This window comes from Varroa jacobsoni, unplaced genomic scaffold, assembly GCF_002532875.2.
Source record: "Varroa jacobsoni isolate VJ856 unplaced genomic scaffold, vjacob_1.0 scaffold_99, whole genome shotgun sequence".
NCBI lineage: Eukaryota > Metazoa > Arthropoda > Arachnida > Mesostigmata > Varroidae > Varroa > Varroa jacobsoni.
Window position 1 is genome coordinate 11365 of NW_019213001.1, and position 14355 is coordinate 25719.

The 14355-nt window shown below is 40.8% G+C and overlaps 2 long non-coding RNA genes across 7 annotated transcripts in view; one reads left to right on the forward strand and one right to left on the reverse strand.

Annotated features, from left to right (window-relative positions):
- LOC147753930 (uncharacterized) overlaps window positions 1–11289 on the forward strand; it is a 14833-nt gene extending 3544 nt beyond the window's left edge. The window contains exons 2-4 of one of the 5 annotated variants that reach the window (XR_015312861.1): window positions 8200–9128; window positions 9490–9816; window positions 10474–11289. This is a non-coding gene — a long non-coding RNA (uncharacterized LOC147753930). The other 4 variants (XR_015312859.1, XR_015312860.1, XR_015312856.1 and 1 more) reach the window with 4 other exon arrangements.
- A 71-nt stretch (window positions 11290–11360) lies between these two features.
- Window positions 11361–13653, reverse strand: LOC111264861 (uncharacterized). 2 transcript variants are annotated; one of them, XR_002683121.2, is made up of 2 exons: window positions 13263–13653; window positions 11361–12260 (listed from the first exon to the last, which is right to left on the reverse strand). It is a non-coding gene; the product is annotated as an uncharacterized LOC111264861 (long non-coding RNA). The 2 variants fall into 2 exon arrangements; XR_002683117.2 differs by having other exon boundaries at window positions 13259–13653.
- Between the last annotated feature and the right edge of the window lie 702 nt (window positions 13654–14355).

Genomic DNA, 14355 nt, shown 5'->3' on the forward strand with positions numbered 1-14355 from the left:
TTATCGGTGTTATCTTGACCGTGGTTTATGCCGGCAACTATCCTAGGCTGATTAACGCTTTGAGGGGAATCTTCCTTTGGCGAGAGGAAAATCTCAGAACTCTTATCAGGCACCTCATCTCCTGTGGATGTAGTTTCAGTGGGGCTTTGGGACTCCTCATCTGCTTCAGTAGATACTTGCTCAACTGGAATTGCTTCCCGCTTGTCTGAAAATGTGACATGGTCGAGTTTGATTAGCTCAACAGGTTCTTTTGAAATCGGATCTATAGGACTTGTAGATGAGCTTATAAAAATTTTTTTCGAGAATAACTCTCGAACAGGCTGAGATGCTGGTGATTCACAGTCGTAAAGAAGTTCTTCACTCGCCCGTGTATCTGCTTGAGGGCTGACATCTTCTTTCGCTGAGGCGCTAAAGTTTTCCAACTGAGCCTGTCGCGTTGTGGTGTCGTTTAGTTCCACGAACACTCTATCGGTTTCCGTCTTCGATAAGCCACCAATACGCTTTGCAGATATATTGAGTTTTTCTATTGACGCCACTTCAATGGGATTTACAGGCTGCGCTTGCCTAACTGGTCCGGATGTTTCAAGTTGAGTATCTACTGCAGAGTCTTTAGATCTGAAAGGCATTTCATTTTGGAGATACCTCTCTATATTCGATTCCAGTACATTATTTTTCAGTGAATTTCCGGCAGGGTTCGCACTATCTGATTCACCACGAATGTTACTGCCATTCGCTGACGTGTGAGTACGATCCTTAGTGCCTAAATCAAACTTTTCAAGTCCAAGCGGTGGATAAGAGATAATAGTCTCTTCATACACCGGCTCGTCATAGTTGGTGTTTTGATTAGAAAAATCAGGCTCGTTTTCCGTCGGCACTTTTAGTTTAGCGTCAACTGTTTTTTTAGGCCCTGTTTGAAATTCCTTTAAATTTGTGTTTGGGTAGGTTGTTTCATTTGCCAATGGAAAATTAACCGACGTCGCTTCAGTACTTCCAGAGGTCTCTGCTAAAGAGATTTCATCAATTGTGGTGGTCTCACTGATTACCGTGTTGCTATTGGCAGTATTTTCTGTGGTAGGCATCGAAGGAACGAACTGCTCTGTGCCGGTTTTTAATTGAGAGAAGGGGAAAAAAGAGGTAACTTTCTGAAAATGATTATAAGATTCTGCTTTCTCCGTATCCGGCCCTTTTACTGAATCTTCCTCGCTATTTGCTATAGCTTTGGATATCTTAAGGCTTACGACAGTATGCTTAAATTCTGCTTCCTCATTGGGAGTGTCTTTATGATCTGGTGCGGATTTCTGGTTGGTTCCATCAGAGCTTATTTGCATGTCGTTTCTAATTTTCGAAGGCCTTCGAAGAGGGATAACGGTGTCATCGTTATGCAAACCTCCTTTTCCTATAGATTCCATTGTAGAAGCGGACGTCTCTGACGATTCTTGTGTCCAGTCAAATAGTTGAGCCGGCGAAAAAGTTGACGTTGGTACCGAATCGTCAGTTACTTCCTCAGGCGCAACAACTTCCAGTTTTTCAGGACATGCAGTGTCCGGTGGGGGGGTATTATTAAGGGTCTTTACCTGTGGTAGCAGTTGGTCAGGCGCAGGGGTTGCGGCGACTGGCGATTCTGACGCATTTTGAGCTAGATTCATTTGTCCGTTACCTGGGTTTATGTTAAAGTCACTGGCCGTAATACTTTCAGAAGAAATGGTTGCAGACACAGACGGGTCAGCTGTCGTTGTTTCGGTGGCGTAAATACTGGTGGCAACCAAGATCTTGGCTGCAGATTGCACCGATGATTTAAGAACATCTGTGTCCTCTGACATCTGCTGTGAAGCGGTCAGTAACGGGGCAGGTCCTTTGGGCGCCCGTTCAGTGGCCATCTGCTCAGTCGCTGATTCTACAATTGCGGTTGTAGCTTCTGCTGCAAAAGGAGTCGGTCGGGTAGCTATAGAAATTGGTTCGGAAGTCGTTGTACCTGCCTCGCTATTTGCCGCTGTGGGCACTGTACCAAGAAGCGTATTGGTATCCGTGTTGATTAGCTCAGCAGCTGCGGTTGTTGGGTTTGTAGTTGTTGTGGCAGGAAGAGTCGTATCCTGGCGAACAAATGTAAATTCATCATGAGACGCAGATGCAGCTGGTTCGTGTTTGAGTAACGAATACCCCCTTGGAACAACTAGATTCTGAGAGTCACCTTTTAGTATTTTAAATTTGATGCGGCGTGGGGTCCGCATATAGCGCAGCCCTCCAACGTTGACGGATACTTGCGAAAGACCCATAGGCATCGGCACTTTAGGGTAAGGATGTACGTGGGCGAAATCGTCTTCGGAAGGCTCTCTAAAATTCGAAAAAACCCGCTTTTTTCCTGATAGATGGCGCACTGTTACCCTATTGAACAAAGATGGCGTTTCTGTTGAGATTGTTAGTTGCCCGTTTGCGGTCGCGGCCCCCACATTTTGATGAGGTTCGACCTTATTCGAATGAGATGTGACGGCAGTAATTGCTTCTGGTGGTCGGCGATCGATCACTGTTGTCAAGTCGATCAAAGCTTCATTAACGACATTGTTAGCTGGCAACGTCTTTTCTTCGTCGCTAACGTTTTGAGCTTCTTCAGGACTCGGTGTGACGGTAACGGTAGTTGTAAGATGTGCCTGTGTAACAGTACTCGTTGAAGCTGTAGCCGCTGTGATAGTTGCGGGTATCTCAGTGGCTGAAGATGAGGTAATCTGTTCCGAAACAGGAGCAGTCGTTGTAAGAAGCTCTGCTGTAGTTGAGGGCTGGTCGATCATAGGTGCATCTGTGCTAGTGTTTGTAGTGGCAACAGTCGTTACGGTAGCAGCAACGATTGTAACAGAAGGTGGTAAATCATCGAAAAACGTGTGATTGACAGCGACTGGTATTTCAGTCACTAACCCTGTACCTGCAGTTGTATCGATACTGTAATCAGTTGGATCCTCCGTCCTATTTGTTGTAAATGACAGGGTGGCCGTTTTTAAACTTCCCCTATTGACGAGCTTTCGCCGACGAATTTTGCGCACCTGCCTTTTCGACACCACTTGATCCTGGTTGGCAATGTCTTCATCAAATTGACTTTTCATGCGATCTATTTTAACGATCTCTATAGATATAAGTTTTCGTTCGGCCTCCCTTTCAGCCCGTCTTTCAACTGCTATTGTTCGGTCTTTGACATGAGGTTCAGCGGCTACTTCGTTTGCTATACTCGAACTTTGTGGAGACGAAGCGTCGGCTGCATAATTAACGACAGAGTTGGAGCTGTCGTAGTGGTTACCGAATGTTCGATCTTCCTGGAAAGCTTCAAGTAAAGCATCTGCGAGAATGTCAGCTGCAGTCGTATTTCCGAGATGTTGGTCCAGAACACCTCGCACCGTGTCCCTTGGTAGGGGAAACGATCGGCACATAGTTGAAAACACTGCTACGATAGCGACAAACACTACTGCGTGCACCATGTTGCTTACATCGGCAGGCTGCCGTACACTTCCGCAAGCACAAAACAACACACATGCACGGCCCCACAAAAAACTAAAGACAATGAAGTTTCGTACCCTCCGCTCACACCTTACGCAAGGCCTGCCCTCAGTTGATTACACATTCATTAGCCTCAGGCTATGCTCCGTTCTACTAGGCACTGCTTGATACGTAAGTCTGTATCGACCTCTGGGTAAAGACACTTAACAATATAATAACGAAGCACGCGAAATATTTCCCATAAATGTCTTTTTGTACCGGAGCGGCTGTGGGTCGATGAAATCGTATAGAATTGTGATGAATGAACATAAGCCGTTAGGTCCAAGTTTTGGCCCAAGTAGCTGACAAGATGCGCGCTATACCAGCCGTCTACAAAACTACGTCGACTTCTGTCTCTGTCGTGGATAGACTTCTGCAACGGCGGATGCCGCCAAACGATGAAGCCCTTGCCACTAGCACGATTAGCCCTCGCACTTTTACTTTGGCCCCCGACGCGCGATCAAACACGCGTTTCACTCATGTAATGGCCCAGCGCAATCAATACATTGTCAGCTTGAGCCGATAAACTAACTGATCCACCCTAGTATTGTACATAAAAGAGGATTCCACCTTACTCTTTCACGTCCCGTCTGCCAGCGATTTGTCCTAAAAACAGGCATAGTTGGGAAACAGATCCGAGCTTCACAGACTTGCACCACTTGTCTGCTTATTCCGAGTGTCTTTCGTCGTTTATATTGCTGAAGGCTCTGTCAGAACAGTGTTGATACCGTACTTGAGCTCGTCTTCAAGGTGCTCTAGGATACGGTGTACTGTTGTATATAATAAAAAGAAGTTCAACAGATATTCTTTTTATTAACCACTTGGCCACATATACATTAGGTATTTCGGCGTAATATATTCTCGATCAACATGGAACTCCTAATGCCGCTTAGACAAACTTCACATTGAGGGAAGGCAACGTGAAAAAGCCATATATCAATAATTAGCTAAATGAAGTAGATACATTTCTCGCGATTGCTCAGTCATAGCGCATCATTAACACTAACCGGATAAAACTGACTAAGAAACAAAATAAGGAATAAACGAATGTCTGCGCAAAAAATCTGCGCAAATATAAGAAGTCGGACCTCCTATATATATGCATATATACATATTAGGTTGTCCGGCTGTCCAGCAGGTTAAAGAAATTGAATACTTTTTAAACCATATGAGACAAGCAACGAATTTTACTTCGAATTACATAAGATTTATTATTCAAACATCAAAGCCAGCGCCCCGACAGCTTTGCACCTACGATTTGTGTTATATTATTTAATCTTTTATTACTTTGCTTAATCGAATCCTTAATAAAACGCGCTACGTCACCTGCCACGCTCTTTAAGTTACTGAAGTAGTTGAAATCACGCGAATTTATATTTGGAGAATACGAAAATTGTGACGACTCGCTTTGTCTTGCTTTTTCTCTATTCAAGTCCTAATGGTTAGGAAGCGATAAAATCGCACGTTATAGCCGAGTAACCATACTCTCACATATCCACCCAGATCCTCGACAATATGGTATATGTGGTAGCACTGATTGTTTCTTTTCGAACAATATGTCTTTATAATGAATGCCGCTAAAATATGTCTTTTTGCTAGTCATAATTGTCCAAATCGTCTCTAAAGTATAGCACACGTGCTTTTTTGCTAGTCATAATTGTCCAAATCGTCTCTAAAGTATAGCACACGTGCTTTTTTGCCCGTGACTCAGGAACCCATGATCTGCCGTTCTTCTTCCACTTCAATATTCTACTCCTAGCTCCATAAAACGAAGTCAGAAGGGTTCGATATCGAGCCTAGAGGGGGTGCATCGTTCATGCCCAAAAGCATCCGTGACTGCTGCAACCGTTTGAGGTTCTAAGACATAGCGATGTCGCCAGGAGTTTTTAAACACCCTATTTCCGTTTTTAAAACAGCAGTAAACTGAAATTTTTTCGCCAAAGGCGTTCTTGCCCAATATTCCCACCAATTTTGAATAGATTCCCTTGGCCTTTAACAAACAAGAATTTAATCAGTCAGGGTTGATTTTTAGCATTAAATGACATCTTCCTTTCCTTCTAAACGTGTTCAGTTCTGATGACCCTTAACTAGCTCTTGGCCTTAGGTTGCCAACTATTATATATATATATATATAATAGTTGAATATATATATTGAATTAACTCTTAGGTATTCGAATTCTCCTAAACCTCAGTATGGCTTGCGTTTTATCCAGTGCGATCAATTAGACAAACTTCTCCTAAATCATCCCTCTTAGAAAATACAGTGCGTATAAGTCGTCCGGAGAAACTTTCGTAATTGTTTTTTGTTTTGATTTTAATTGGATTGATCGCGCGAAGTGGCACTTGTCCAATCTAAAGAACGCAAGTATTATTATTTTTTCACAGTTTTCAGCATTATCCTGTAACGTTTGTTTTTAGATCAGATTTAGTTGAGGGTGCCTTTTTCAGAAACAGCTTCTTCAGACTGTAGGATAATGTTCCTCTGAAAAGAGGGGGGGAGTGGTATGTTAGTTTTTCATTCGTGGGCTTTGTTCTATACGACCAGTTGTCTACAATTATGTGGCCATTTATGTCGCTAGTCTTCGTTTATTACTCCACGGTATCTTCGCCTGGCCGACGATAGATGCTCACCTATCACCTCCTGAGTGATCGTCTTCATGGCCGTTGCTACAAAGTTCTTTTTAATATAGGGCATTTCATGATGCACGACAAACAAATATTACTTTTGTTTTTTTTTTGTCGATTAACATATTACTTAGCACGCCACCGATGACGATCGAACTAGGCGATAATGCTCAGCGAAGCGTGGCCTCAAAAACAACTGTCAATCTGTCTGCGTTCCATCGGTGTGCCTTGTCGTAGGTGTATAGCACACGTTATCCACGATGCAGAATATATATATATATATATATATATAAAGAGAGAACGAAAACTAATTTAATATAAATCAACATTTTACAAAGAACGAAAAGTAGTACACGTTATTAGTTTTCTAAAAGGATATAATATTATGAAGGAATTTGAACCCAAATGCATTCCGTACCCTTTGTACAATTGTGAAAACAAAAATATTAGTTTCTGCATGGTCAAACTAGGTAGAACAATTTTTTGTGTCGTTTTAGTGAGATAAGTCTATACTTTTTCTCTTTAATTTCTTGCCGTTTTTACCATTTCTTCATTTCTATTATGAATGCTACTTCAAGAACGCGGTCTATTTTGCTAGTGTGTTGTCAAATCATATTGACCATTTCCATATTCCGCCGTTGTGCGCCCCGATAGGTTGACATGTTACAATCAATTTCTAAACATTGCTACACCGTGATAACGTAGTAATTTCTCTTCTTAAGTAAAGGAAATGTTAATCTCTCTACCAACTATTGACCTTGAAGGTGTTGCGCCTGCTGGACCCGCATACGTGTTGAAAGATATCCTATTTGTTTTAGATTAAACATTACGCCGCTCAATTCGAATGCACCATTGTATATATCGTAAAATCATTTCCAAGTTTTTAATGTTAATAAACTCTAGACATGTGTATGTATTTCTCTCCGCTGTCGTATCTGTAGATAGTGCTAAGTCATTTAAGCCAGTTTAATCTCATACAAATACGCTTTATATAGATTGTTGCTAATTTACTTTGCTAAACGCGTCGTCGGTCTGACCTTTCGTTTCTATGTCTATTGGAAACTTATTTGTAAGAAGAAGGATTCCCATACGATACTGCTGTGAACGGGAAACAGCACAGAATAGTCGTAAGACGACAAGCCTACATCAAACCTTACTTTTAACGTAAGTTTTAATATTGATGGTGTACGCTGCGCTATCTAAATGTAGAAGCTGCGATGTCACTTGTCAGATCATGTATTTCAGCTCGGTAGCCATTTGAAGGTAATATCCTGGGTTAGCTTAATAATGATTAATAGTACCACCAGCAACACCAAGCTTGCTTGAGACATCTACACATGAAACTCCTACGAACAGATCTTTGCTAGGACCTTTTTTATTTGCTATTCTAAGAGTATTTCAAGCAGACATCCAGATTGCGTTTCTCGTGACTCGGAAAGGCGTGATATCAGCCAACCGTTAAGTGCTATACGTACTGGTTCTTATTAAAATAGTTAAAACATTCGGGATCCGTTTTAGCTTCCCTTAGGTGTCCGTTAGTTTCATATACTAGGCTTGCGCTAAAGGGAGCTGTGTTATATACTAACGTACCATTGTTGTTTGTCGTTTCGAAAATTGTCTAAAAAGTTTCGAAGTATTGCCAACGTCCTCATACGAAATTTTGGCTATCTCAGAATATGTGAACTTTGAAATGACACTTCATTTGAGGACGCATCATGATGATCGAGTTCTCACGTAACGATGGCATGAAATAGTGGGTCTCACTAGGTACTCGAAGAAGTTCTTCATGTCAGTCAGCATCATGTTCTTTGTTACTGCATTACATCGTTATTTCTCAATCTGTTGCGTATACTACTGATAACAAATTATTACGATCTCAAGTGATATTTTTTACAAAAGGTCGTCTTTCCTAGAAGGATTTATTCAAACACAAACGTGAAATGTCCATTTAATTGCACAGACAGCAAAAAAGCATCTCGACAATATACTTAAACACAAAAAAGTCTTCATTTGTAAAAAAAAGCTTTACTTTATTTTTAACGCCTCAATTTCTAGTTGATATCAGCCAATTTTCTGTCTGCCCTTGGCAACAACGCGCCCCGTCGTATGCCGTTCTCAACCACGCGTACAGAACCTTCAGCCCCGGGAGAATTTCCACCAACGTTATTTGTTTTTCGTGCTTTGCATCCTACACTCAAGCTGTACTACCTCAGATAACTAGCTCTCAGCAAGCTATCTAAGTCAGTATGTGTTTCTAAATTTAGTGGGCAAACGTCTTACCCACATGAAGAGATCAAGCTTCATCGGCACTTCAGTAACGACACGGACTGCAGCGTAATATCTAACATATATGTAGCAAAATTGTTGTGATTACGTAGCATTAACGAACAAAGGCAAGGGCCAAACTGACGTAGAGTTTACCGTGGAGAATCGAACAGTCGAAACCGGTTTAGGCAACAACGGAAAAGATTGATCCCCATTAGTTGCTATTGGCAATAAATTACCGTTGTTCAGTTACTTATTTCTCCCTATTTCGTACACGGTTTAGCATAGGTGACATCATTTTAACATGAAAGTAATTCTCACATAAAATTTACGCGCCCGCTTACAATTTATCTATAATCGTTGTCGTAATCAGTTGATAGCAATAAAGACGTGATGGCACTCACAGAGCTCTTTCAAGCTCTCGGACTGTATCTCATGTCGGGATGTACACAACACGCGCAGGCCAGCAACACTAGATAACCCTAGGTATTACTAAAGCATAAGATAACACTAATTATATTTACGAATGGTAGCATCACGTAGCTCTGTTCTTCTACGGTGCGCAGTTGATCGGATTGCAAGCCGCCCATCGAACTGATCCATGAACAGCGTCGGCAGGAATAGTACAACCGCACCGAGGGCTGTATTTAGTAAATGTAAATGACGATCCACCACATACACAACTATTACATTGATGCAGAATCCCTGCGACGCAAAAGGTACATGGGTCAACCTTCCCACGTTAGATATGTAATAACATTAATTAATGTCATAATTTCTTATCAGCAACTTTACAGCAGATTTACGACAAGCGTATATAACGGAATTCAAATACGGACAACCGGTGGAAGCTTTGCTCAATACTGTTACGTCCAATTTTAAAGTTGCGGCGAAGAAAAAAAACAGAAGAAAAATAAGCCCTGCTACACTCTATGGAACAGATGCATTTCTATTTAAACGAAAAATTTCATTTGAATGAAAATAGCCGCAACGATACTCGGCTACGACAAGAGATCGCATTTGAAGTTGTTTAGAAGATCTCTCACTGTGACCTGCTATTATTTGCTTTGATTTTTACAGTCGGCCATCTTAGTGGATCCATCCGCTCGTGTAGTGACAGAAAGCTCCCTAGGGATAGTAAGTAGCAAGCGACTGAAAACTATTGCTGGGTATCGGATTGAAATAACGACGAGAAGTTTCAGACTTTTTCTACAGCCGTCTTGATATCTTCATACGAATATTTTGTTGTTTTTCTTCATGGCGCTAATACAGTTACAGACTGATCATCATCTGATGGCGCCTAAGAGCAGATGACATCACGCTGTTGTGTTATGAAATCCGAAGCTTTCACGGCTATATTTGTAGTCTTGGTACAAATCTTTGGCAGAATGCCCACATCGCTGAACGGTCAGTAGGCAGTAACTAACATTTGTAAACGTACATATATATATATATATATATATATGTATCTGTATACAGCAGTCGTTGAACCCAACACATGCTAAGAAATGGACAACTAAATAAATGATCGCCTAATGTTTGAAAGCTAGGTCTTTTTGAGGCCGATAGGCTTTGCTAATTAGTGGCGGATAGTCTGGAATAAGTTTAATTATATAGGTTTTTCAAATTACCATACGTCATCTCTAAACTGATGCATATAGAATAGGATATATGCTTTACACACATCTCTTGTTTGCTTATAAATAACATTGTTTGCTTAACCCACCACAAATTCAAGCGAGAACGATTTCACCTGCATAATGAGCGAATCTGCATATGCGGATCAAAAGGCTCCTCGTTCCTTTTCTGACAACCGGTATCGTATCCACCTAATTGTTTCAGCTATGACCTAATTGCATTGACACACTGCTCGTGCAGCAAAGGGTGCTGGGTATTTATTACCGAATTCAGTGTTATGGCGAACTACCTTTTAGGGGTAGACACTGGCAGTATTACGGGATCCGGCTATCAACTTACGTCAGGGCAAGATAAGCTCCCCGATTTTGCAGGGCGAAAAATCTCGTCGTAAGGGTTATCATCGCCATCACTGATGGTTTTTTTCAGATGAATCTTCGAGGCCTGTTTGTTGAGCAGTGTCGTAACCTCGGCCGGCTCCTGTCTGGAAACATACTGTCTAAATCTTGCAGGCCTGACCAAACGCCGGCGCATTTTTCTCGTACAATAAAGTGAACAAAGTTAATAAAATGTCTGAATTGCGTGTATTGTGAGCGAGATGCGACTATAGTAATTAGCTAGTATTATGCTTGAAGGCGTTTCTAGTAATTAGTCCAAGGAACTCCAGTCCCTATCATCATCTTCCTCTTCTTGATTGAATTGCTCTCAGTTACTACAAACGCAATTGACCAAAAAACTATGGGCCCGACTGCCAGTTGCTTCCGTCGTCGACGTACCCCTGGTTACCTAAAAAAGTCCCGTCTTAGGAAAAAGTTTAAAACACAAGATGCTGGGCGTGTCTTATGGGCACCTGGTCGCCAAAAGTTATAATTCTTTTTCCTTTTACAAGTTTCCAACCAAAATATTATTATATTTCAACTATTTTAGTGTAAACAGGTATATAAAATGACAACTGTTTTGTGATAGTTATACTCGAAATATCTATGCTATTTTGATTGCTTACGGTGTACAAGTGTTAGATAGATTGTGATCTTATGAAACGGCTGAGTCATCATAGACATTGAGGTAACTATTTCAAATAATTGTTGGCAAGGTTGCCAAAAACAAATAATACATTTATCCTGTACACATGTGAATGCTGCCTCAATCATGATAACGTAACATTGGCGCAAGAAAAATCTGCCCACCTGTCGAGTTAAACAACTGTGATCCTCAGTATTTGGTCTATTAAACCAAGGTTCACTTTTTACTCTGTTTGCTTGCATTTACTAAAAGGCAGTCTCTTATCAATCGGCAGAATAACCACTAATTCTCGGTAAAGGTATCAAACTATTTGTATATTCATACAGTTAGTGGGAAAACAACTGGCCTTGAACTTATCATCGATCCTAAATTATGATCAAGATGGCGAAGTTTTCATGAACATGTATACATCCTTCACTTGAATTGGGTCTCGACAGTTTCATACGACACAATTCAACACAGGTTCAGATTTCGCTGGGCATTTTTTAGTAAACTATTTGAAAGGCAATAACTAACACGTTCCAAATCGTAATTACGTTAAGGTTCGTTTTCCTCATGTCAATATGTCGGCATGGATCGCTTTAAAGATAACGGTGAGATATCACCGTAGATATAAAGCAGCTCATTGAATAGGCATCGGTTATCTAGCTAGAATTATCAGCTTCTTAGGTAGACGATGAAGTATCGTGCAGTTTCAATGTCCTTATCGTCAGCAGTTACAAAATCCTCTCAACGAACACATAATATGGATGCAGATATTTTACATGTAACGAAATGTAAAATAAGAAGCACTGTATAATGTATCGAACTAATATCATCATCATCGTCGTCGTAAAGGACCCATTTCAACACGAATGGTTTGTATCACGTACATTCTACAAGGATCTATTAATGAACTAATCCAATGGACTGAAAGGCACTTCTAACACTTACCGTACTCATACATTTGATATTGGAAGGCGTGCCTTACACGATAAGGTTTATTAGTCATTCTGTCTACTGCAAACCACATGTGATAAACATCTCAATAATTGGCCTGCTTTCGCTCAGACCTTCTTCTCGCAGACAACAACTGGCGTGATAACCTGGTGCGGAGCCGGGCTAGCAATAGTAAAGGGTCAGGTTCGATACCAGGCTGGGACTCCGTAATTTTTTAGCGGCCATGGTCGGTTAGCCACGTTGAGAGGCTTCAGCTGACGCAAAAAACAAAGTTTAAGCTCGAGTGATTAGTTGGAATCTCACGCGAATTACGCTGCATATTGCAGTTATGGCTGTTGCTACATAAAGTCGCTGTATATAATATCTTTGAAAAAAAGCCCTCTGATTTACAAAGTCAATATTCCACATATAAATGAACGCAACAATTTTATACTTGAATATTTAATTGATAAGTTTCTTCGTATAAAATCGAAACCATACTCTTCATATACCTATAGTTAGAACTTTTTATATTAGGTATATCCTCTATGTTTTAGCTTCGTATAAAATTGGATAATTAAAATTGTCTCTATTTATATAGTTCTCGTAGTATGCGAAGCTTGTCTAGGCCGAAGCTTTTTAATTTGCATTGTTCATGTCGATAGCTGTGGCCTTTTTAAAAGCCAAGGCCAAAAAAGATCCCGCTTAGTTACTCTGGCTGCTTGTATGGTCTTCTTGGTCAATTATCTGGCTGTGATAGCACAGTTGGCCCTGCAACAGTTAACGTCCGCGTAAAACTGGGATGTGGACGTCGATTGAGAAGAGGTTACTTTTGCTATTACTTAGATTGGTTTGTGATGGTAAAAACTATGCGTTTAAAGGTCTTGGCCACCCTTGCTAGGATGTTTTGTCCAGCTCGAGAGATACCAAGAAGGGTTGATGGACTAACGCAAATGAAGAACTACTCACACCCTGCACGATATTGAATTGGATCGGTAAAAATCAGTGTGTACTATCGCAAAGAAGTAAAAGCACCGGCTACACTGATCCTCCATTGCATCAAATTTTCTTTAACAATAATTAAATGTGCAGTTCGAAAATACGTACTAACTGAAATCAGATACAAGTAGAATATTTGAAACAGTCTTTCCGGACAGAATGCGGAAAATTACGTTATCTTATTCAACACGATAATGCGTAATCTCTTTTTTAATACGAATAGCGTGTAAAGCTCGATAAATGTCATCGTCATCATACCTACATACATACATACATACATAAACGGAGCACGTTGACACGATTTTATGAATGACAGGTTCTACTGTTTCGACTGTACAGTTTCGACTGAGCCGAACTGGAAAATATCACCATATATCATATCTACTCATAGGTGTGCGCAAAATCTCCAAAACAGCACTCCGAAGAGCTTTCCTTTTTATGTCAATGTAGCTCTTTTCAGGAATTTAGTTGGTTATTTCCATTGTGTAGGTCGGGCTTGGCTAGAAAAGATCATCGTGAAATATCGAGGAAACTTGGCTCCGTGTCAAAAAAATCATTGGAATAACTCCTTCATACGTTGCAACGCTGCAGAAGCTAAGACTGGCACAGAGGTTACGTGGCGACGATGTCTGCCCCTAATTGAGGCGTTAATTCGCACACACGTCATTATTTCACATATAGTGGCGGGTTTTTTTGAAACGACGAACGGCGTAAAATTATGAGCGCGGTGCCGACAACCTCTCTAATCTCAGCGGTTGTTATTATTATCGACCTAAATCAGGCCTGGTTTGGTCAAGTACAGCAACAAAAAAAAAAACTAAGTGAATAGCTGCTCTTTACTGAAATCTATCTTTAATAAGATGTATGTAACGATTCAATGTTATTTAACGTTATCTCACTCTTCTTATTCATCCAAGAGGTGAGTACGCTATCGAAAAATACGTTGGCTCACTAATTATTCAGGCCGTCCCCACATGTCTCTTGAAATCATGTGTAGAGCCGCACATGGATTAGTTCATTGTTTATAAACTTAGTGAAGGGCGATCTTCTTCATTAGGACATGTGTAGTTAGTCGATCATAGCTACAGGTGTCAAGTTGTTCAAGATACGACAATGTGCCCACAACGCAGCTAGAAAGACCGTCGAGGTCTTTCGCGCGTCAACTACATTCCCAATACACGTTCTAAAATGCCCATGTATATTGATCTAGGGGCTGCAGAAAGTATATTGAAAGAATTTCTGCTAGTAGTTAACACGACACGTCGGTTGAAAAACAAAAACATTTTTAAATAAATAAAAAACAAGCCTTCCACAACATTTTACTAAGCTCCGGTCTCTCATTTTCCTCTTACTAATATTCGTCTTCAAATG